General features: G+C 39.7%; 1 pseudogene; it reads left to right on the top strand.

The window, feature by feature from the left end:
* Positions 1 to 11,948: 11,948 nt before the first annotated feature.
* On the top strand, positions 11,949 to 12,466 carry LOC128574123 (transcription factor BTF3 homolog 4-like; annotated as a pseudogene).
* Positions 12,467 to 23,201: the final 10,735 nt, after the last annotated feature.

Raw genomic sequence — 23,201 nt, 5'->3', positions numbered from 1 at the left:
GAAATCTCCAAAATCAAATCAGAGATCAATGAAATTGAAAGAATCATTCAGAAAATTAATGAAACAAGGAGTTGGTTTTTTGAAAAAATTAATAAAATAGATAAACCATTGGCCAGACTAACTAGAAATAGAAAAGTAAATTCTCTCTCTGATTGAGTAACCTCAATCAGAAATGATATAGGGGAAATAACAACTGATCCCACAGAGATATAAGATATCATCTCTGAATACTACCAGAAACTCTATGCCCAGAAATTTGACAATGTAAAGGAAATGGATCGATATTTGGAATCACACCCTCTCCCTAGACTTAGCCAGGAAGATATAGTGCTCCTGAACAGACCAATTTCAAGCACTGAGATTAAAGAAACAATAAAAAATCTTCCAACCAAAAAATGCCCTGGTCCAGATGGCTTCACTCCAGAATTCTATCAAACCTTCAAGGAAGAGCTTATTCCTGTACTGCAGAAATTATTCCAAAAAATTGAGGAAGAAGGAATCTTTCCCAACACATTCTATGAAGTAAACATCACCCTGATACCAAAACCAGGAAAAGACGCAAACAAAAAGGAGAATTTCAGACCAATCTCACTCATGAATATAGATGCAAAAATTCTCAACAAAATCCTAGCCAATAGATTACAGCTTATCATCAAACAAGGCTTATGGATTTTTTAAAATTACAGCTTGTATGCTCTTCTAACAGTGTTAGTTCTGCTTAGGTGGCAGAGAGGCTTTCATGAAAGTCAAGTTCAGCCCCATCTTCTGCCTGTTTAAAGAAAGAGGTCAGGTTAAATGACTACAGCAGCAGCAACAGGCCTGCTGAAAACCACAGTGTCTTTCAGATGAGATGAAAATAACCACATAGTGGAAAATTTTGCCTGCTAAAAACCTTTTGAAATTGATTCAAACGCACCCATATAAGCAGTACTCTCTTTACTCCTTGGGAGTGTTCTCCAGGGACACAGCTGTCTAAACCTAATGTGTTAAAATGGGAGAACAGTTTAGCAGGTGAATTTTGGATTGAGCAGCAAGGGGGCCTTGAAAATCAAGCGATCAAGGAGAATTTGGAGTTCACCAGAGGCTGGATAAATTGCATGTGCCTTGAAAAGACGTCACCCAGGTTCGCCTGCAGCTGCACTGATCCACGAGTCCCCGCGGCGTGAATTCAGTCCCACCAACACACTGGCTGTTCTTTTTGGTCATTGTTTCCTTTTCTGCCTATTTGGTTTTAGGCTGTGTCAAAAGAGGAAGATATACAACTGAGACAACTCTTCCAAACTTCTTCATACAGAACCACAATGTATAACTGAACTCTACACTGAATACTCTAATCTTTCAAAGTATTAAACCACCTTGGAACAGAAATGAGTACTGACTTTGTACATTTGCAAAAATCCCTATCATACGTAGTATAGGATGTCTCTGTAATAGCTGAGTAACTTCCTCAGTGTTGATGTGACATGAAAGTGGACCTAAAGGCAGAAAATAAGCCTCTCATCCTAAATGCTGATAAATACTGTCTCTGCGTGATGATTTTTATAAATTCATAAATCTTTTATGAATGTCTTTTAATGTACCCATCCAAGGAAGAATTCAACTATGAATTTCTTAAGTTCGTGAATCACGTTAAGTATTACCATCCTGAAAGATGGTATTCATGTGCAAAAGAAAGACTCCTTCCTTCCTTCCTTCCTTCCTTCCTTCCTTCCTTCCTTCCTTCCTTCCTTCCTTCCTTCCTTCTTTTTTGAGACAGAGTCTAACTTTGCCACCTGAGCTAGAGTGCAGTGGTATCATCATACCTTACTGCAAACTCAAACTCCTGGGCAAAAGTGATCCTCCTGCTTCAGCTTCCCTAGTAGCTGTCACTAAAGGCATGCACTAACACACCTGGCTAATTTTTCTATTTTTAGGAGAGACGTAGTCTTACTCTTGCTCAGGCTGGTCTCGAACTCCCGGCCTCAAGCAATCCTATGGCCTCAGCCTCCCAGAATGCTAGTATTACAGGTGTGAGCCACCCTACCCAGCCCCTCTGTTTCTTTATAGTGGTGAAATATAATAAATTACTTCTTTCTACAAAGCCTCCAAATGAAAGTAATGTGGGTATTTCTCATTTCACAAAAACTATGCTCAACCTCAATATAAGTAGAAAAATACAAATTAAAATGAGATGCCATTGTATATTCATCATATTTCCACAATATGTTTCTCCAGACAGTATGAGATATTGGAAAGGATGTACAAAATAGGAACTTAAGTGGAAGTGAAAATTAGTACTGCCATATTGATATGAAATTACTGATATTTAGTAAAACTAAAAATTGATGTTCCTTATAAGCCAGAAAGTCCTCTTCTGGAGAAACTTGCAAATGTGTGCACAGAAGACATCCACAAAGAGTTGGAAACTATCCAGAATTTCATCAAATTGGGAAATGAAAAATAAAGTGTATATTCCCATGGACATTGAAACAAGCACCAGGTCTCCAGGTACTCACATTACTAACATAGATCACAAAAACATACCTTTGGGCCAGGCACAGTGGCTCATGCCTGCAATCCTAGAACTCTGCAAAGCTGAGGAGGAAAGAACTCAGGGGTTCCAGACCAGCCTGAGCAAGAACAAGACCCTTTCTTTACTGAAACTAGAAAAAATTAGCTGGGCATTGTGTGGGTACATGTAGTCCAAGCTACTAGGGAGGCTGAGGCAGGAGAATTGCTTGATCCCAAGAGTTTGAAGTTGCTGTGAGCTATGACACCAAAGCACTCTAGCCAGGGCATAGAGACCCTGTCTCAAAAAACAAAACAGCACTCTACCCAGGGCATAGAGTGAGACCCTGTCTTAATAAACAAAACTCTATATAGTCTGATAAAACTTGTATAAAGACCATATAGGTTGTAGCTCCTGCAGCTGGTGCTCGGGAGTGCACAGACAAGGCCGGGGCCTGCAGCTGCCACCCCCGTCAGATGTATACAAAGTAATAACAGAAAATATATCAATCAGCGCCCACCTGGACCTCGGTAAGAGCTGCGCTGCACCTCCACAAGAACTGCACTGCAATGGCAATTGGCGCCCACCTAGAACTCCATAAGACCTGCGCCACACAGACGGACCTCTGTAAGAACTGCACTGTTACCATGATCAGCACCCGCCTGGACCTCCATAAGAGATGCGCTGCGACCGTGATCGTCACCCGCCCCGACCTCAGTAAGCGCTACGCCGCAAACCCCGACCCATGACCCGTGCCTTCAGGCCTCTGCATGCCCTGACCAGGAACTGCGGGAGCTCTGCAACCCCACGTCCTCCCTCCTGTACCCTCCCTGCCTCCACACCGGTGTGCTCATCTGGGCAGGAACTCTGGTAGCCCGGTACCCTCTGGAGCCCTCTCTCCCTCTGCGTGGAGTCCTTCTGCTGGCCAGAGACTGCTGGAGACTTGGGCTCTCTGTGCCAAAGTCACTGGGGGCCAGGCACCCCCAGAACCATTTTACACCACCCCCATCCTGTTGCTTGATCTGGGTGTGTCACACTCTGGAGCTGCTCCCACAACCAGAACTCCCTGGCTGGGGCAGCACTAGAGGAGCTATACAGGGTCACTCCCTACAAAGATCCAACAACAATAGAGTGATCCCGCTGGGGTCTAATCATGGAGAGACACCTCCCCAACTCTAAGGATGGCCAGAGGGAACGGTGAAAAACAATCATGAGGAGAAATCAAGAGAAAAACTCTGGCAATATGAATAATCAGAGTAGATCAACTCCCCCAAGGATCAATGGGGCAGACACAGCACAAGACACCATGCACAAACAAATAGCTGAGATGTCAGAAATCGAATTCAGAATCTGGATAGCAAATAAAATTGAATTAGAATTCCAAGCAGTAAACCATAAGATACCTCAAGAATTTAACGAATTCAAAGACCAAATGACCAAAGATTTTGACATATTGAGACAAGAAGTCACAGCCCTCAAAGATCTGAGAAACACAGTAGAATCCCTCAGTAACAGAATGGAGCAAGCAGAAGAAAGGATTTCTGACATTGAAGACAAAGCTTTTGAATGCTACCAAACTCTCAAAGAGGACGAGAAGTGGAGGGCAAAAACAGATCAATCTCTCAGAGAGCTCTGGAATAATTGGAAGAAAACTAATATTTGTCTTATAGGCATCCCCAAAACCGAGGAAGTGGCTTCAAAAGGCACAGAGTCTCTTCTCCATGAGATTATGAGGGAGAACTTTCGAGACATGCCAAGAGATTCTGAAATTCAGATAGCAGACAGTTCCAGTACTCCAGCATGACTCAACCCAAATAAGATATCCCCCAGACACATCATAATCAATTTCACTAAAGTTACTATGAAGGAGAAAATTCTGAAGGCAGCCAGATGAAAGAAAACCATCACCTACAAGGGCAAGAATATTAAATAACTGCAGATCTCTCTGCTGAAACCTTTCAAGCTAGAAGAGGATGGTCATCAACTTTTAATCTCCTAAAACAAAATAACTTTCAATCCAGGATCCTGTACCCAGCTAAACTGAGTTGCATTTATGATGGAGAAAGCAAATACTTCACTGACATTCACATGTTGAAGAAATTACCATAACTAAACCAACTCTCCAGGATATTCTCAGACCTATCCTCCATAAAGACCAACATAATCCTCCACCACAAAAGCAAACCCACCCAGAAAATTTTGATCAAATTCCAACTTTCACAGTCGCAAAAGGATTAAAAATGTCCACTGGACTCTTGAAAGGCTTATGAATATTCTCAATTAATGTGAATGGTTTAAACTGTCCTCTAAAGAGGCGCAGGTTGGATAACTGGATAAAAAAACTCAAGCCAGATATCTGCTGCATACAAGAATCGCATCTTGCATTAAAAGACAAATATAGTGAGCTGGGTACATTTTTCAAAATTAAGAAACTGACATCAGTGTGTTACAATTCACTAAACCCTAGAGTTTATTTGTAGTCCACAAGTTTTTCCACTAATGTACTTCTTCTGTTCCAGGATCCATCCTGGACACCACACTGCATTTAGTTGCCATTTCTCCCAGTCTTCACTCTTGCCTTTTGATGATCCTTTTCTTTTCATTTTGACTGAGATGGTAGCTTCACAAGGGTGTTTTAAGAAGCTTCCTTAAACCTATAGGAACCAACTTTCTAATTTTATCTATATCTCCCCCCCCCAAAAAAAAAAAAAGAAAAAGAAAACTGAAAAATTGAAAAAATTCACCAAAAACTTTTCTGGTTGCCATTTTTATCTACATAAAACTAATCATCATCCGTTTAACAAATTTATTTTCCATGATTGTGTCATTTATTCTGGCATAACTTAATACATAGCTGGATCTATTTCATGGGTCAATATAGGAAGTCATTGGGCTATAGGGAGGATCAGACTAGGAGAAGCAAGGTCTTAGAAACTAGATTTTCAGCTTGAAAAAGACCAGAAGAGTGGATCAAGCCGAACTTAAATGTATGAGGGGATGCCCTCCAGGGAAATTTGGAGAATTTTTCTGTTATGAAGAAATCCTTCACAAAAGCTTGAGGACGTGTTGGCTTTTGTTATGTTTTGTTTTGAAGAGGATGTGATCCCAAGAGCACTTCTGTTTCCTCCCCTGTCCAGATGCCATCTCTTAAGTCAAGACTATGAGGAACCATATGGTTGGTCTGCACATTCTTCTTAGTTCAGAATGGTTTGAAACAGATGTTTCCACATAACCATTTGGGGACAGAATGGGTTTCCATACTAAGAAACTCACACACACCCTCATGTGTATTTGTAAATTTCTTTCCAATACATCACTTCCTGTTGTAGCAATCTTCTCAAATGCATGAAGTCCTAGCCTCAGTGGCCGCACACAAGTGTAAATTTAAGGAGATGGAGAAAGATTTAAAAAAATAAAATAAAATAAAAGACAAATATAGATTCAAGGTGAAGGGATGGTCATCTATACTCCAGGCAAATGGAAAGCAGAAAAAAGTAGGCATGGCAATCCTATTTGCAGATACAATAGGCTTTAAATCAACCAAAATAAGTAAGGATAAGGATGGACACTTCATATTTGTTAAAGGTAATACCCAATATGATGAGATTTCATTATTAATATTTATGCACCCAAACGAACACACCTCAATTTATAAGAGAAAATCTAAAAGACATGAGCAACTTGATTTCCTCCAGTTCCATAGTAGGTGGAGATTTTAACACCACTTTAGCAGTGCTGGATAGCTCCTCCAAAAAGAAGATAAGCAATGAAATTTTAGATTTAAACTTAACCACTCTACATCTGGACTTAACAGACATCTACAGAACATTTCATCCCAACAAAACTGAATACACATTCTTCTAATCAGCCCACGGAACATACTCCAAAATAGACCACATCCTAGGCCACAAATCTAACCTCAGCAAATTTAAACAAATAGAAATTACTCCTTTCATCCCTCAGTCCACCATGGAATAAAATTTGAACTCAATAACAACAGGAATCTGCATACCCATACAAAAACATGGAAGCTAAACAACCTTATGCTGAAAGATAGATGGGTTATAGACTAGATTAAGAAGGAAATCACCAAATTTTTGGAACAAAACAACAATCAAGACACAAATTACCAGAACCTCTGGGTTAGTGCAAAGGCAGTCCTAAGAGGGAAATTATAGCACTGCAAGCCTTCCTCAAGAAAACGGAAAGAGAGGAAGTTAATAACTTAATTGGACATTGCAAGCAACTGGAGAAGGAAGAACACTCCAACCCCAAACCTAGCAGAAGAAAAGAAATAACCAAAATCAGAGCAGAATTAAATGAAATTGAAAACAAAAGAATTATACAACAGATCAATAAATCCAAAAGTTGGTTTTATGAAAAGATCAATAAAATAGATAAAACTTTGGCCAACCTAACCAGGAAAAAAAAGAGTAAAATCTCTAATTTCATCAATCAGATATGGTAACAATGAAATGACAAAAGCCCCCTCAGAAATTCAAAAAATCCTTAATGAATACTACAAGAAACTCTACTCTCAGAAATATGAAAATCTGAAAGAAATCGACCAATACCTGGAAGTATGCCACCTACAAAGACTTAGTCAGAACGAAGTGGAAATGTTGAACAGGCCTATATCAAGTTCTGAAATAGCATCAACTATACAAAATCTCCCTAAAAAGAAAAGCCCAGGACCAGATGGCTTTACATCAGAATTCTACCAAACCTTTAAATAAGAACTAGTACCTATATTACTAAACCTCTTCCAAAATATAGAAAATGAAGGAATATTACCCAACACATTCTACGAAGCGAACATCAACTTGTTCCCCAACCTGGGGAAAGACCCAACAAAAAAAGAAAATTATAGACCAGTATCACTAATGAATATTGATGCCAAAATACTCAATAAGATCCTAACAAACAGAATCCAACAACACATCAAAAAAATTATACACCACGACCAAGTGTGATTTATCCCAGGGTCTCAAGGCTGGTTAAATATATGTAAATCTATAAATGTAATTCATCACATAAACAAAGTAAAAAATAACAACCATATGATTCTTTCAATTGATGCAGAAAAAGCTTTTGATAATATCCAGCATCCCTTCATGATCAGAACACTTAAGAAAATTGGTATAGAAGGGACATTTCTTGAACGAATAGAGGCTATCTATGGCAAACCCACAGCCAATATCGTACTAAATGGAGTTATATTGAAATCATTTGCACTTAGATCAGAAACCAGGCATGGTTGCCCATTGTCTCCATTGCTCTTTATCATTGTAATGGAAGTTTTAGCCATTGCAATTAGGGAAGAAAAGGCGATCAAGGGTGTCCACATAGGGTCAGAAGAGATCAAACTTTCACTCTTCGCAGATGATATGATCATATATCTGGAAAACACTAGGGATTCAACTACAAAACTTTTAGAAGTGATCAAGGAATACAGCAATGTCTCAGGCTACAAAATCAACACCCAAAAATTTGTAGTATATATATATCAACAATAACCAACTGAAAAAACAGTCAATGACTCTATTCCTTTCACAGAAGTGCCAAAGGAGATGAAATATTTGGAAGTATACCTAACAAAGGATGTGAAAGATCTCTACAAAGAGAACTATGAAAGTTTAAGGAAAGTGGGCGGTGCCTGTGGCTCAGTGAGCAGGGCACCGGCCCCATATACTGAGGGTGGAGGGTTCAAACCCAGCCCTGGCCAAACTGCAACAAAAAAATAGCCGGGCATTGTGGCAGGCACCTGTAGTCCCAGCTACTCGGGAGGCTGAGTCAGGAGAATCGCCTAAGCCCAGGAGTGGGAGGTTGCTGTGAGCTGTGTGATGCCACGGCACTCTACCGAGGGCAATGAAGTGAAACTCTCTCTCTACAAAAAAAAAAATAAGAAACTTTAAGAAAGGAAATGGCTGAAGATGTTAACAAATGGAAAAACATACCATGCTCATGGCTGGGAAGAATCAACATTGTTAAATTGTCTATACTACCCAAAGCAATATATAATTTTAATGCAATTCCTAATAAAGCTCCATTGTCATACTTTAAAGATCTTGAAAAAATAATACTTCGTTTTATATGGAATCAGGAAAAACCTCGAATAGCCAAAACATTATTCAGCAATAAAAACAAAGCAGGAGGAATCATGCTACCAGACCTGAGACAGTACTATAAATCGATGGTGATCAAAACAGCATGGTACTGGCACAAAAACAGAGAAGTAGATGTCTGGAAAAGAATAGAGAACCAAGAGATGAATCCCGTAACTTACCGTTATTTGATCTTTGACAAACCAATTAAAAACATTAAGTGGGGAAAAGACTCCCTATTTAACAAATGATGCTGGGTGAACTGGCTGGCGATCTGTAGAAGATTGAAACTGGACCCACTCCTTTCACCATTAACTAAGACAGACTCTCACTGGATAAAATATTTAAACTTAAGATATTAAGTTAAGATATAAACTTAAGATATTAAGTGCAGGGAAAACTCTTGAAGGAATTGGCCTGGGTGAATATTTTATGAGGAGGACTCCCCAGACAATTGAAACAGTCTCAAAAATATACTACTGGGACCTGATCAAACTAAAAAGCTTCTGCACAGCCAAGAACATAGTAAGTAGAGCAAGCAGATAACCCTCAGAATGGGAGAAAATATTTGCAGGTTATACCTCTGAAAAAGGTCTAATAACAAGAATCCACAGAGAACTCAGACGTATTAGCAAGAAAAGAACAAGTGGTGGCCAAGGGACTTGAAGAGAAAATTCATCTCAGGGTGGGCAAGGGACTTGAAGAGAAAATTTTCTAAAGAAGACAGATGTGTGATCTACAAACACAGGAAAAAAAGGTCATCATCCTTAATCATCAGAGAAATGCAAATCAAAACTATTTTGAGATATCACCTAACCCCAGTAAGAGTAGCCCACATAACAAAATTCCCCAAACCAGAGATGTTGGCATGGATGTGGAAAAAAGGGCACACTTCTACACTGCTGGTGGGAATGCACACTAATATACTCCCTCTGGAAGGATGTTTGGAGAATACTTAGAGATCTAAAAATAGACCTGCCATTCAATCCTATAATTCCTTTACTAGGTTTATACCCAGAAGACCAAAAATCACAATATAACAAAGACATCTGTACCAGAATGTTTATTGCAGCCCAATTTATAATTGCTAAGTCATGGAAGAAGCCCAAGTGCCCTTCGACCCACGAATGGACTAACAAATTGTGGTACATGTATACCATGGAATATTATGCAGCCTTAAAGAAAGATGGAGACTTTACCTCTTTCATGTTTACATGATGGAGCTGGAGCATATTCTTCTTAGCAAAGTATCTCAGAAATGGAAGAAAAAGTATCCAATGTACTCAGCCCTACTATGAAGCTAATTTATAGCTTTCACATGAAGGCTATAACCCAACTATAGCACAAGACTATGGGGAAAGAGCCAAGGAAGCGGAAGGGAGGGGGGAGGTTAGGGTGGAGGGAGAGTAATGGGTGGGGCCACACCTATGGTGCATCTTAGAATGGGTACAGGTGAAACTTACTAAAGGCAGAATACAAATGTCTACATACAATAACTAAGAAAATGCCATGAAGGATATGTTGAACAGTTTGATGCGAATATTTCAGATTGTATATGAAACCAGCATATTGTACCCCTTGATTGCACTAATGTACACGGCTATGATTTAACAGTAAAAATAAATAAATAAATAAAAGGACCATACATAATGATGATGGATACACACATACATAGAAAAGTGAATCACGTACTAAAGGATATTATCAGGGATTGTTTGTAGGTAGACAACTGGAAATTGGGAACAAAATAGACCTGAATTTTATCCAAATATTAGATTCCTTTTCCTAAAAACACACAAAAAGCATATTGCAAAAAATGAAAGAGGTGTATTTAAGCTCTTGCTGCTGCTATGAAAGACCGTGACTGGCCTTCTCCTTGTCCTCTGACAACAGATCCTCAGAGCTCCAGGAGAGCAGGAGGAGAACCTCAAGGCCTAAAGGTACAACTGCAGTTGTAGAAAATGGAATGGGGTTTGAGCTTCAATGTCTTTTTTCTTTAGTTTATTTTTGTAGAGACAGGGTCTCACTATTCAGCCCAGACTGGTCTTGAACTCCTGGTCTCAAGCAATACTCCCCCCATGGCCTCTCACAGAGCTAAGTGTGAGCCAGCATGCCTGGCCTCAATTTCTATTTACAATAATGATACGCAGAAACCACGACTGATGCCCGCATGAACCTGGACGATGTCACTCCGAGAGTGCCCACTGTCACAGCCCATCTCACCTGCAGACACCATAAGATACTGTTAGTTTCGGAAATAGACCCCGATAGCATCAACACAACATACAACTCTCTGCCTGAGAAAAATTACATTGAGAGAAGGAGAAAATACTTTGAAGAAAAAGTCAGATTGGAGATAGGATTGGTCAAGTTTTCAGGGTCTGAAAATATCCCCCTAACTCAGTTTGTTTTTACTGTCATGACAAAATAGCAGACTTCGTACTTCATAAACAATAGAAATTGACTTCTTGTCAGTTCTTGTTGCAGGGAACTCTGACAGCAAGGCCCCAGTGTGTACGGTGTCTAGTCTGGGCCTGATCTTCTCTTCCAAGAGAGCGCCTTGTTACTGCATCCTCTGGACGGCATGAATGAATGCTGTGTGCTCACATGACAGAATGGACAGAAGGCAAAAGGGCCTCTGCTAGTGCCCTCTCGGCCTTTGTAAACACTAGTCTGTGTTTAGAGGAAAGCCCTCATGACTTAATCACATCCCAAAGGCCTCACCCTTAATACTGTCACAAATGGATTAAGTTCAAAGTGAATTCTAGAAGGGCACATTCAAATCATAGCACCTCTCAAAAGATAGCTTCTTTAAACATGCAAAGCACACAACCTCTCAGAAAGAGGAGATTTTCTAAACAGAATTTTTGAAGAGTTTTCTTTCATCTCTGCTTCTTTCTCTCCTGTTGGCCACTGGATTCGGGCTCTAAGTTAAGGTGTCTGACAGCCTCGATCAGTGCAAATGAAGAATTGAAATCTGACCTTGTTCACATTGTGGGGGCTGTCTACTAAAGACTGCGTGTTTTATTCTTTTTTTTTTTTTAATTAGTTAAGCAGGTGCTAAAAAACCAAGGTATAAACACAAACTCACAGCTGAATTTCTGCACTAAAATGTGTTTTCTTCTATAGGCTAATGACTTAAACTCTCAATAATGAGATAACAGTCCTCAGGTGGTTCATTTTCCAGTGAAGGCACTGCTCAGTAGGGCTTCTTTACCAGATCAGGTTGCTGTATTGAACCATATCCTTTGTGCTGATCCACATGTTCCTAGAATTGGTTTTCACTTAAGCAAGGCTGTATCTGTGTTAAAGTCTAGAAACAGATCTTGCTCTTGCCACGTGCTGGCTATTGGAGGACCCTCCCTGCTTCAGATTTACCAACAGCATGAATCAAGAAAAGTTAGTCAAACTTCAGGCTCAGGTCTGGATAGGGGGCAAGGGTACAGCTTACAGAAAGAAGAAGGTGGTACATAGAGCAGCTACAGTTGATGACAAAAAGCTTCAGAGTTCTCGTTAAAAACTGGCTGTGAACAATATAGCGGGTATGGAAGGGGTATGATCACGTTGTGAACATGATTAAAGCTGATGGGACAGCTATTCATTTCAACAATCCCAAAGTCCAAGCTTCCCTCTCTGCTAACACCTTGGTAATTATCGGTCATGGAGAAGCTAAACCAATCACAGAAATCTTCCCAAAATATTAAGTCAGCTTGGTGCTGACAGCTTAACAAGCCTTCAGAAGTTAGCTGCGCGGTTCCCACCGCAAGTCTTGGATAGCAAAGCAGCAAACCTGGGAGACATTGATGGGGAGGATGATGATATTCCAGATTTTGTAGAAAACTTTGATGAGGCATCAAAGTATGAAGCTAACTAAAAATTTTTCCAGTTTTTGGAAGCTCTCATGGACTAGATTTAACAAATCAGCTATGTGATTCCAAAGTTTTACAGACATGGAGAACATCACCTGTCACTAGTTCAGTAATATAAATATTTTGTATATTACTAACGTTGTTTGGGCGGTGGCCACATACACCCAGGTTGGCGGGTTCAAAACCAGCCTGAGCCTGCTAAAACAACAATGACAACTGCAACAACAACAGCAAAAAATATAGCCGGGTGTTGTACCTGTAGTCCCAGCTACTTGGGAGGCTGAGGCAAGAGAATCACTTAAGCCCAAGAGTTTGAGGTTGCGGTGAACTGTGATGCCATGGTACTCTACCGAGGGCAACACAGTGAGACTCTGTCTCAAAAAACAAAACAAACAAAAAATAATGCTGTTTGTTAAGCATTTTTTTGGTCATTTGATTTTGCATTTTGCACTTCCTCCCAGGATCTGTTCTTTTTGTCAAAACATGAAGTATTAGTTCAGTTTGAGGGTGTGTTTGGTTTTGATTCTTGGTTTTTTTTGTTTTTTTCTTTGTTGGAGTATTTTTGGTGTATATATGTATACAGTGAAGAGCAAATTGGATAATAGTTCTATTTATCTTTCTCTCTTCCCCAGTAGAAATAAAACAAATCTTTACCAAAAAAATTATTAGAAATAGAAAAAAAGAATCTTTGCCAAATTCTTCAGTGATTATGATATCTGCATATAATTTTATTTATTCATTTATTTTAGGACAGAGTCTCACTTTGTCACCCTCAGTTGAGTGCTGTGGTGTCTAGCTCACAGCAACCTCAGACTCTTGGGCTCAAGTGATTCCCCTGCCTCAACTTCCCGAGTAGCTGGAACTACAAGCAGCTGCCACAAGAAAAAAAAAAAAATATATATATATATTTATATATTTAAAAATATATATTTATATATTTAAATATATAAATGTATATTTATATTTATATATGCATTTTTATAAATATATATAATATTTTTTTTTAATTTTAGAAATGGGGTCTTGCTCTTGCTCAGGCTGGTCTTGAACTCATGAGCTGAAGCAATGAACTCGCCTTTGCTTCCCAAAGTGCTAGGATTACATGTGTGAGCCACAGTGCCCTGCCCCCATATCTGCATATATTTTAAAGCCAAACCTTATAAAAAGCTTTTTGATTAAACCAGGAATAAAGTAATTTACTTAAAAATAAACACGTGTACTTCCCATTGGTACCGGGGCCCTTGGAGCCAATTGTGGTAGCAGAAGTGACTCATATTTTGCTATTCAAGAGCAGGACAGCTTAGGAGGTCCAGAGGCCAAAGCAAGAGCATAGCCATCTCTTAGGACTTCTCTGGACCTTCCTTGGCAGAGGTGAGGTTTGTGGGATGACAAGTCAACCTCTAGCTTTGCTAAAGGAAACCAAGCTTTGTGTTGAATAATAGCTGTTAGTCACCATTTTATTCATCAATATTCTAAAAATTATGGGGAAGTCTGCATCATCAAAAAAAAATTGTCTGTCAACACAAAGATAAGGACAGCGGTTTTCTTTTGAGAAAAGTACAGCTTGACATTTTCTTCCTCTAGATTTCAATGTCAGTTTAAAGATATTTGATACAAGCATCCGTAAATGCTGTCATTAAATAGCTACATTTCCCAGAAAACTCCTGTGGTTTTTATAACTTTCCCTAATTTCTAACAGGCCTAATACAAATTTAGCCTGATGTGTCTGAGTCTTGGAAATAGAACATTTAGCAAGTTCTGTGTATTAATTTACTACCCAGGGTGCCAAAAGCTACATACTGTCAGTACTATTTGGCAGTCCCCTGGTGCCAGGGCTGACACTCAGCAGATGTGGACGTACTGGCTAGTGTCCATCTTAACTGGTTAGTGCCTACCTGAGTTTCACCAGGGGTACTGTGCTGTGCATAACCCCCTGGCCCAGAGATCACCATTGCCCCAGATCTGTGGGTCTTGACAGACTTTGTGCCTCAGCACTGACTTCTGGCTTCAAGCCCTTTCTAGTCTACTGCTTCTCCAGCTTTCTTCTCCTCATTCTTAGGCAATCTGATCCTCATCTTCACCCGTGAGCTCATCCTCTCTCTAGTAGAGCCAATCAGACCTTAGGCAGAAAGTATTTGAACCTTTCCACTCACCACCCTAGATGCAGGGCTAAGTCCCTAGCAGGAACACATGATATGACAACCTGAAGATCACTCCAGCTTGGTCTTAGATTCAGCTGTCTTTTGTTCCATTTTCCCAAGTACATGTGTTGTTTCTGTTCAGACCAGAGTCTCCTTAAGGACTGGGGCCTGCTTTGTACTAGCAGCTTATCATCAGAGAACAGACAGCTCCCTCTGACCCTGACTGATGCCCAAGTGTAGTGCCCAGCTGACAATGTTCCCTATCACTGCCTGGTTGCCTGGATATCCAACTATAACCTGAATTCACCCATCACTGTGCACTCCTGTCAAATACAGGCCCAGAGTCCTACAAACCTGATCCCAGGCCAACTGCTTATATAAACTAGGAGCGCCTGTTACACCCTTTGGCTACTTCCCTGGAGCCTAATTTTCTCTCTGTGCTGGCAGCCAGGTCTGAGCCTTCAGTTCACCTCAGCACCTTGAGCAAACTTTACAGGTCCCGCCCTCTCCCAGCCTTCTCCATTGGATCCCACACAGCCAGGTCAAGTCTCGTTCTTCTCTGCAGTGCTTAAACAAGGCAGTTTCAGCAGGACTAAGTCAACAAGACTGCAGCTTCAGTCTTCTACATTTGTCTGTCTGTTAACAAGCATCTTAGGTTGTTTCCCCATGAGCCAACTTCAAGATGAGGATTTGAGTCCCAGAAGTTTTGTTTGGAATTGACCTAAGGAAATGTTATTGAACGGATTACTCCATGAGCACACAGGGTTCAGTGCTACCAAGGGAACTACAGATGACAGCTAGAATTCATCTTAGAGTCATCCCACACAAGGAAGGCGAGGAAGCTTAGGGGTTTTTCCTCCCATTCCCATGGTCATTGGCTGAGAGCTGCACTTGCACTTCAGGGTGAAGCTGTCCAGTGGAAATTTGTGGGTGTTTGCAGTAGGGTGCCCTAGTATTTACTGGGATGGTGAGTACCCAGAGATTATAGCAGTGTCTTTCAACTTTTTTTTATCTCCCAGCACAGTTAAATTAAGTTGATCAAAAAAAAAAAAGAGTTAAAAAAAAAAGAATATAGTTACTTTGCTATAAAAATCTTTCAAAAATAATTTAATTATGATTTTAAAAATCTCCTTGGCACACCTATGATCCTCTCCTGGCACACAAATGTGTCATGGCACACGGGTTGAAAATCACTGGGTTATATAGCACAGCACAGGGAACATCTGCTATAATCAGTAAAAATCAGTGAAAACAATGCTCAAACTTGTTGCTGTAGCGATTCTGAAAAGCTGCTGGAGGAAGTTTTACACAGTATCACCATGATTCTGTAGGATTCTTCTCAAGTTTCTTACGATTGTCTCGTGAGTTGTGCATTAAAGCCTCATAAAAGACTGCTTGGCAGCTCCTCCCCATCCATGAACATCCAGAATTCTCAGAGGTCTTTCCTGGGTCTTCTGCTGTCTTTTGAATCTGAGAATATAGTCCATCATTCACTGTTTAGCGAGCTTTCTCCCATCAGAAAGGGCATTCCCTAAGCCCAAGTATAAAATACTCTTCTACCTTCAAGGAACATGTAGTCTTAGTGGACAATTATAATATGCATTACTATTTCTTTCAGGTGGGATGTGGGGTGAAAACTAAAGGGATGGAGTTGCTCAAGAGACTTTCCAGCTGGAAAATCTACAGGAGCAGAAATCAAGATAATTTGAGAGAACATCAGCACTAGGCATGGTGGCTCATGCCTGTAATCCTAGCACTCTGGGAGGCCCAGGCGGGTGGATTGCCTGACCTCACAGGTTCCAGACCAGCCTGAGCCAGAGCAAGACCCCGCCTCTAAAAATAGCCAGGAGTTGTGGCAGGTGCCTGCAGTCCCAGCTACCCAGGAGGCTAAGGCAAGAGAATTGATGGAGCCCAAGAGTTAGAGGTTGCTGTGAGCTATGATGCTATGGCACTCTCCTCAGGGTGAAATAAATAAATAAATAAATAAATAAATAAATAAATACTACATCAAGCTATAATTCCAGTTCTTTGAGAAGCTGAGGCTGTAAGATCACCTGAAGCCAGGAGTTCAACACCAGACTGGGTAACACAGCAAGACCCTATATTAAAAAACAAGCAAACAAACAAACAACAACAACAACAACAACAACAACAAAAAACAGCTAGAAACACAGATTGAGCAATCTCTGTGCAGTTACTGAGAGCACGACCTTTAACATTGTGCTACAATTAGTGGTCAGGTCCCAGTTCTGTTGTCCACTCCTTAAGAAATGGGATGATTTCTGTATTCGTTACCTATATGACAAACTACCCCAAAACTTAATAGTTTAAAATAAGGTACATGTATTTTCTTATATTTTGTGAGTTAGAAATCTGGGCTCAGCTTTACTGGGTCCTTTTTATAAGTGTTTTATATGGCTGTAATCAAGAAGTTAGCCAAAGCTCAGGTCTCATAAGAAGACCAGACTGGGGAAGAATCTGCTTCCAAGCTCATGCAGTTGTTGGTAGGATTCAGTTCTTCATGAAATGTTGGACTGAAGGGCTCGGTCCAAGATCACTATTGTCTAGAAGACATCCTCAGTTTCTTGCCAGCTGGGCTTCTCCAACATGGCCTTTGGCTTCACCAAGAAGGCAATAGAGACAGAAGTCACCATCTTTTCTAACCTAATCATGGAAATGACATCTTATCTTCTGTGCCATATTTTTTTTATTTATTTATTTATTTATTTATTTATTTATTTATTTATTTTGAGACAGAGTCTCACTCTGTCACCCTGCGTAGAGTGCTGTGGTGTCACAGGTAATAGCAACCTCAAATTCTTGGGCTTAAGTGATTCTCTTGCCTCAGCCTCCCAACTAGCTGGGACTACAGGCACCTGCCACAACGCCCAACTACTTTTTGTTGTTGAAGTTGTCATTGTTGGTTAGCTGGCCAGGGCTGGGTTCAAACCTGCCACTCTTGGTGTATGTGGATGGCTCTGTAACCACTGTGCTATGGGCACTGAGCCCTTCTGTGCCATATTTTATTGGTTAGGAGTAAGTCACTTGGTCTAGTCCATACTCAAGAGGAAGAGGTTACTTACATAAGGACATGCACACAAGGAAAGGGGATTATTGGGGGGCATTTTATAGACCACAATGTCCACATACTACTCAGGGATGGGAGGTGATAAATAGTGTTTTTTTTTTTTTTTGAATGTTTATTATTACCAAGACAATAGGACACGTTGAAAGAATTGCTCTACAGAAAAATAAACATCAGATTTCAGAAGGGGTAGCCCATGAAATAGGAGAGTTTGGCATTATGAAGTCTACTCTCTTTAGTGGACAAATCCACCTAAGAACCCAGTCATCTAGCTATTCTATAAGCTCCTTGAGGGTAAGACTATATCCTTTATCTTGACATCAGCATTTTGGGCACCGTTCCCTGACACAAGAAAGAAACGTGGAGAACATTAATGATTGAGGAATGGTCTAATGAATGCTAACATCTGTCTCTCTCTTAAGATATCCTCTTGCCCATGAGGTACACATTTAACAAAATATTATAAAGTTTAAAAAGTGGTTACGTAAAGGGGAAATTTATTATTGCGGGAATACTAAATAAATATTTGATTAAACAAATGTCAATAGGCTTTCCTCATGTTGGCTCTGGGTGTATTCACTTTTTGAATAATACTTTTCAAAATGCTAATATGAAAAAAAAAACTATAATGTGGACCATTATAAAAGCTGTATTCAGGAAAATCTGCACCTGTCATGATAGAGTGAGCTTTGTGAACCTGGGCATTGGGCAATTAGAATTCAGCATCTAGGTTTATCTAGTGAGGACAATTAGCAAGGAACATAGGAACTGTATGTACTCTGGGAAGTAGCGTCCCACAGGGACTCAGAGTTGGAGGCCAGCAGAACAGTGGATCCATATGAAGATCTGTGCAAAACCTCCTCTATACAAGGATACCTATAAATTTTTGTAAGCCCTTAGAATTCTGGGACTGCAGAAAATGCTACGAAAGCTATGTTAACTAGTGTGATGAAAATGTGTCAAACGATCTGTGAACCAAGTGTATGGTGCCCCATGATCACACTAATGTACACAGCTATGATTTAATAAAAAAAAAAAAAGAAAATGTCCATTGTTTTGTCATTTATTTCAAATGAAATGCTGGTTAGAAAACAAAGTTTATTTATTAAAAGAAATTAATACTTGTTTCCAGAACTGATATACATTCTCTCATTCATTCTTTAATTCATTCATTTGCTCCTCTTTCTCCCCTTCCTCTCTCCGTCTCCCCCTCTCTTTTTCTTCTCTCCCTCTTTCCTTTCCTTTCCATCTTTTTTTCAATATACATATATCCTCTCTCACTAGGAAATGTCATAAAAAATATACAGCTCTTTTCTAAGCTGTTCTCTTATTTTTAGGCCAAATCAATATTCACAATGATAGCCTACTTCTGAAACCTGATTAAGCTTCAGTTGGAGTAAAGAGATATTTTCATATTGCTTTTCTTATTTAAATATGACACTTCTTGTTGAAGATTGAGGCCTTTAGTTGAACTTCTAATTTCTCTAACCATTATACATATTTATTAAATGATGCTAAGCCTACCACTTTGCATTCTCCTGCATCATATGGTTACACAAAGTCAAACTGACGTGCTGTGGTCATCTTAGGGGCCAGCCTAGGATACCCTTCTGCAGGCACAGTCCCTGTGAGAGTAAGGGCAGAAGTTCTTTTCTTTCATAAATTTTTCTATCATTTTCTCTATCTCAGGGAGAAGTTATTTCCTGACTCTATACATGTAAGATATTTATGGAAAGTTACAAACATTACTGGCTAATTCAGCCTTCTTATTCTGTTTTGGGTGATTTAAACCATGAATATTAATACTAGGATTCCTTGGATGTTGAGAGATGAGTAAGAATCAGATTGTGTACTTCATAAGTACAACAGGGGGGTTCCCAAGAACTACAAATTCTGTAAAACAAATCCTTTAAATAAATAATGGAAAATGATGGTTTATTATAAGCCCTTTGAAAAGTTGAAAAATGATGCAAAAGGAAAGAACTCATCTGTTCTTAGTCAGTTTTTGACCTTTGACTATCTAAACAGAAGAAACACAGGAGCTGGAAGCTAGGAAACTGAGCAGCACCTCTGCTGTCACGTGAGCAGAGTGAGGCCCACCTCCCACCCCTGTGAAGGTCTATGGAGATGTACTAGAGGACCTTTACACAGAAGATTCCACTCCATAATTATTCACGAAGAAGGCCGCTGCTAAGACGTTGGCAATCTCAGTAACTTTTAATTTTTTTAACCTGTAAAATGAGGACCAGTTGTTTTCTAAGCTTTCCTGCTCTAAAATGCTGATACCAGGTCCCACCAAATTAAACTATCTCAGACTTCACATGACAGTTCCTGCCCTTCCAGTGCCCTCATACCATAGCCCCTTCTTATGGGGCTTGAAAATTCTATCATATGTCCTCTTGACACTAACACACTCAGTATCACTGTGCAAGTTCCTGCCAAAAGCATCTTATTTCTATAAAGGACAATGAAGGCCTCAGCACCAACATCAGATGCCCCTGTTACTAACAGCACTGAAGTTACCTGGGAGGAAGTGGCCCTAGGAAAAGGTGGAAATGTCTCCTCTAACTCTTTTCATTAGCAGGTATCTCTTCAAGAGGTTAATTTGCCACCTTGACCTTCTAGCTGCTCTCAAGGAAAGCTTATCTTTCACTTCTTTCAGGTGAAAGAAAACTTACTTCCGAGAAACCCTATTTATAGCAAATTCCAACATAGCCTTCAAGTGCCAGCCCAGTGTCACGTACTCTATGAAAGTTATTCTGACCCCCAACCCTCTTAAGAAATTGGGCACTCTTTCCCCAACCATTTCATCTTGTACACAGGCTCTGTATTATAATCTTCTCCCAGCAAGTGTAAGGTCTTCCCTAGAAGGGCTGTGGTCTTTTGCCTTTGTATCTCCAGGGCCCTAGTGCCCAGTGTATAATAGGGGTGGAAAATATATTTGCACAGTAGATGAGTTGATCAATTCTACCCTTCTCTGATCATTTTTTTATTATACAGTCTAGGCTATTTATGTCGAACGACCCAAATATATGCAGTAAATGAACTACTGAGATGAAATGCAACTTTTCTTAGTCAAGGAAAATTTTATGTGCAAGGAAAATTGGCTATTTCAAGAAATTTTATATGAATCTTTTTGTCAAGGAAGACATGAATTCAAATATTCATGGTGATTTTAAGGAGCAGACTGTGGGAGGGAGTTCAGAGTTGTTTTCTTTTGCCTAGACTGAAAATTGCCCAAAGAACCTAAGAATTGGCTCATTTCTCTCTCCCCAGCCCACACCCTAAATTAAAACCTGAATGAAAACTGATAGCAGTAAAAAGCACACTCTAAGGAAGTGTGTATCCACTAAAAAGAAATGAGTATAAAAGACAATTATTAATTTGTAAGGCATAAAGAAAAAAATGAAAAATTACTTTTAATTCTCCCACCATATTTTGCTAAATTTTTTTCATTTATGTGTATAGTGTATATACATATATGTACACACACAAGGTGGCCATAAAGTTCATGTGCAATTTAAAATAGTGTGAAATACATATATATGTACAGAAACTGTAGTAATGTTACATGTGATATTTTGTAATCCTTCTTTTATTAAACTTAACACATCATGGGTATCTTTACTGGCTGTACTATAATTTATTTGATCAGTTCTCTATTAATCATTTACATAGCTTCCAAGGTTTCAATGTCATTAAGAACACTGTGATGGACATTTTTGTGTACTTTCATTAGGGGAAAAAAAAAAACATGTTAAGAAACTAACTAGGCCAGGTGTGATGGCTCATATCTGTAATCCTAACACTCTGGGAGGTTGAGGTGGGAGGATTGCTTGAACTTGTGAGTTCAAGACCAGCCTGAGCCAAGTGTGACATTCATTTCTACTGAAAATAGGAGAATTAGCCAGGCATGATGGCACGTGGAAGGTGGAGGCTGGAGGAGAAGAATCACTTGAGCCCAAATGTTTAAGGTTGCTGTGAGCTATGATGACTCCCCTGTACTCTAGCTGGGGTGACAGAGCAAAATTCAACTCTGTCTAAAAAAAAAAAATGAAGAGAGAAAAGAAAAGAAACTGAACACATTTTGCCAGATTACCTTCTGCAGAAGACCATCTTATCGCACTGCCACCATCACTAGGTGACAGTCTGTTGCTCCCCACATTACCAACAGCAGCTATTAGCAATTTGCCGATTGATTAGGCAAGAATTATATTCATTGCTTTTTAATTATTTTGATTACTTGCTTGGGAAACATTGATCAAATTCTGCCAGAAACTTTAACCTCAGCCATGGAAGCAGCTAAGATTCAGTCCCATGTTGGGAAAGTAACAAGCAATGTGAATCCGATAATGGCTTAGGTGACATTTTGCTTATATTATATATTATTTGCTTATATTATAATATATAATACTTTTTTTTTGAGACAGAGTCTCAGTCTGTTGCCTCTGCATGGAGTGCTGTGGCATCATCATAGTTCACAGCAACCTCAAAATAGTCTGTTTTTGAAGTTTGTATAGCTAAGTTATTGGCTGTTTGGTTTTAATTTTCCCTTCTGGTCCCACATATCTGAGATAAACCTGAGAAATGGGAAGGATCACAAAGGACTGTCCTCACTTACCTCTCTTGCACATACCCTCCCTCAGCATGTAACACTTCAAACACTTCAGTCCACCATTGTGACTGGTCGCTCTTCTTTGCACCCTCAAATTTCCTGCTTAAAGTCCTTCTTGTTCTCACTCACTCATCCAGCAGTAACCTTCTCATTTTTCCCTTCCATTGAGTTTTGACTTTACACTAATTTGCTCTTATCTGTTCTTCTTAGAAATGTGCCTTCTTAGCAAAGAAGGACTCGGCCTGCATCTCACTTTATTCATTAGAAACCCTCGGAGGCAGGCTACAGGCAGGTTAGTATTGTCATTTGTGGGCATGCTAAGAGGGGTGATGGGTCTCTGGCTGTTTTAATAAGTAGGATGTGACTTAGGAGATAACTGTAATTTAGAATTCCTGACTAAAGTATTCCACAGATAGAGCAGACCAGCTTGTTAGGTACTGAAACAAAATGAAACTTTTGAACCCTTATTGTACACCAGGCACTATGTTAATTGTTTTCCATAAACTGAAAGATTTAATGTTCTAATTATACTTTTAGAAATGGAGGACCAAAGCTTCACAGAACCAAGTGAGTGATGAGAAGAGAATTCAAATCTGAGTCTGTCTGATGGGAAAGCTCATGATTTTCATTACACCATATCCTCAAGAGTGCTGATATATTTATGGAGAAGAAATCCTAAGAACGAGAAAATCAAACTACACATTCGGCCATCTCCCTAGATTTTAGTCTAGCTCTGCTGGCTCCTGCTCCCTCATTGCCACCCCCCAACACCCACACCTTCCTTACTTAAAGGGCCAACCACTGAAGTTAGGGCAAATTTCCCTGGGCTTATAAGAGTATTACTAACTTAGTGAAATATATCTAGCCAGGCAGCCATTGTGTTTGCCCCATGTACATAA

The sequence above is a fragment of the Nycticebus coucang genome, chromosome 21 (assembly GCF_027406575.1).
Source record: "Nycticebus coucang isolate mNycCou1 chromosome 21, mNycCou1.pri, whole genome shotgun sequence".
NCBI lineage: Eukaryota > Metazoa > Chordata > Mammalia > Primates > Lorisidae > Nycticebus > Nycticebus coucang.
Note: the sequence above shows the minus strand (reverse complement) of the source record. Positions and strands in the feature narration are given on the sequence as shown.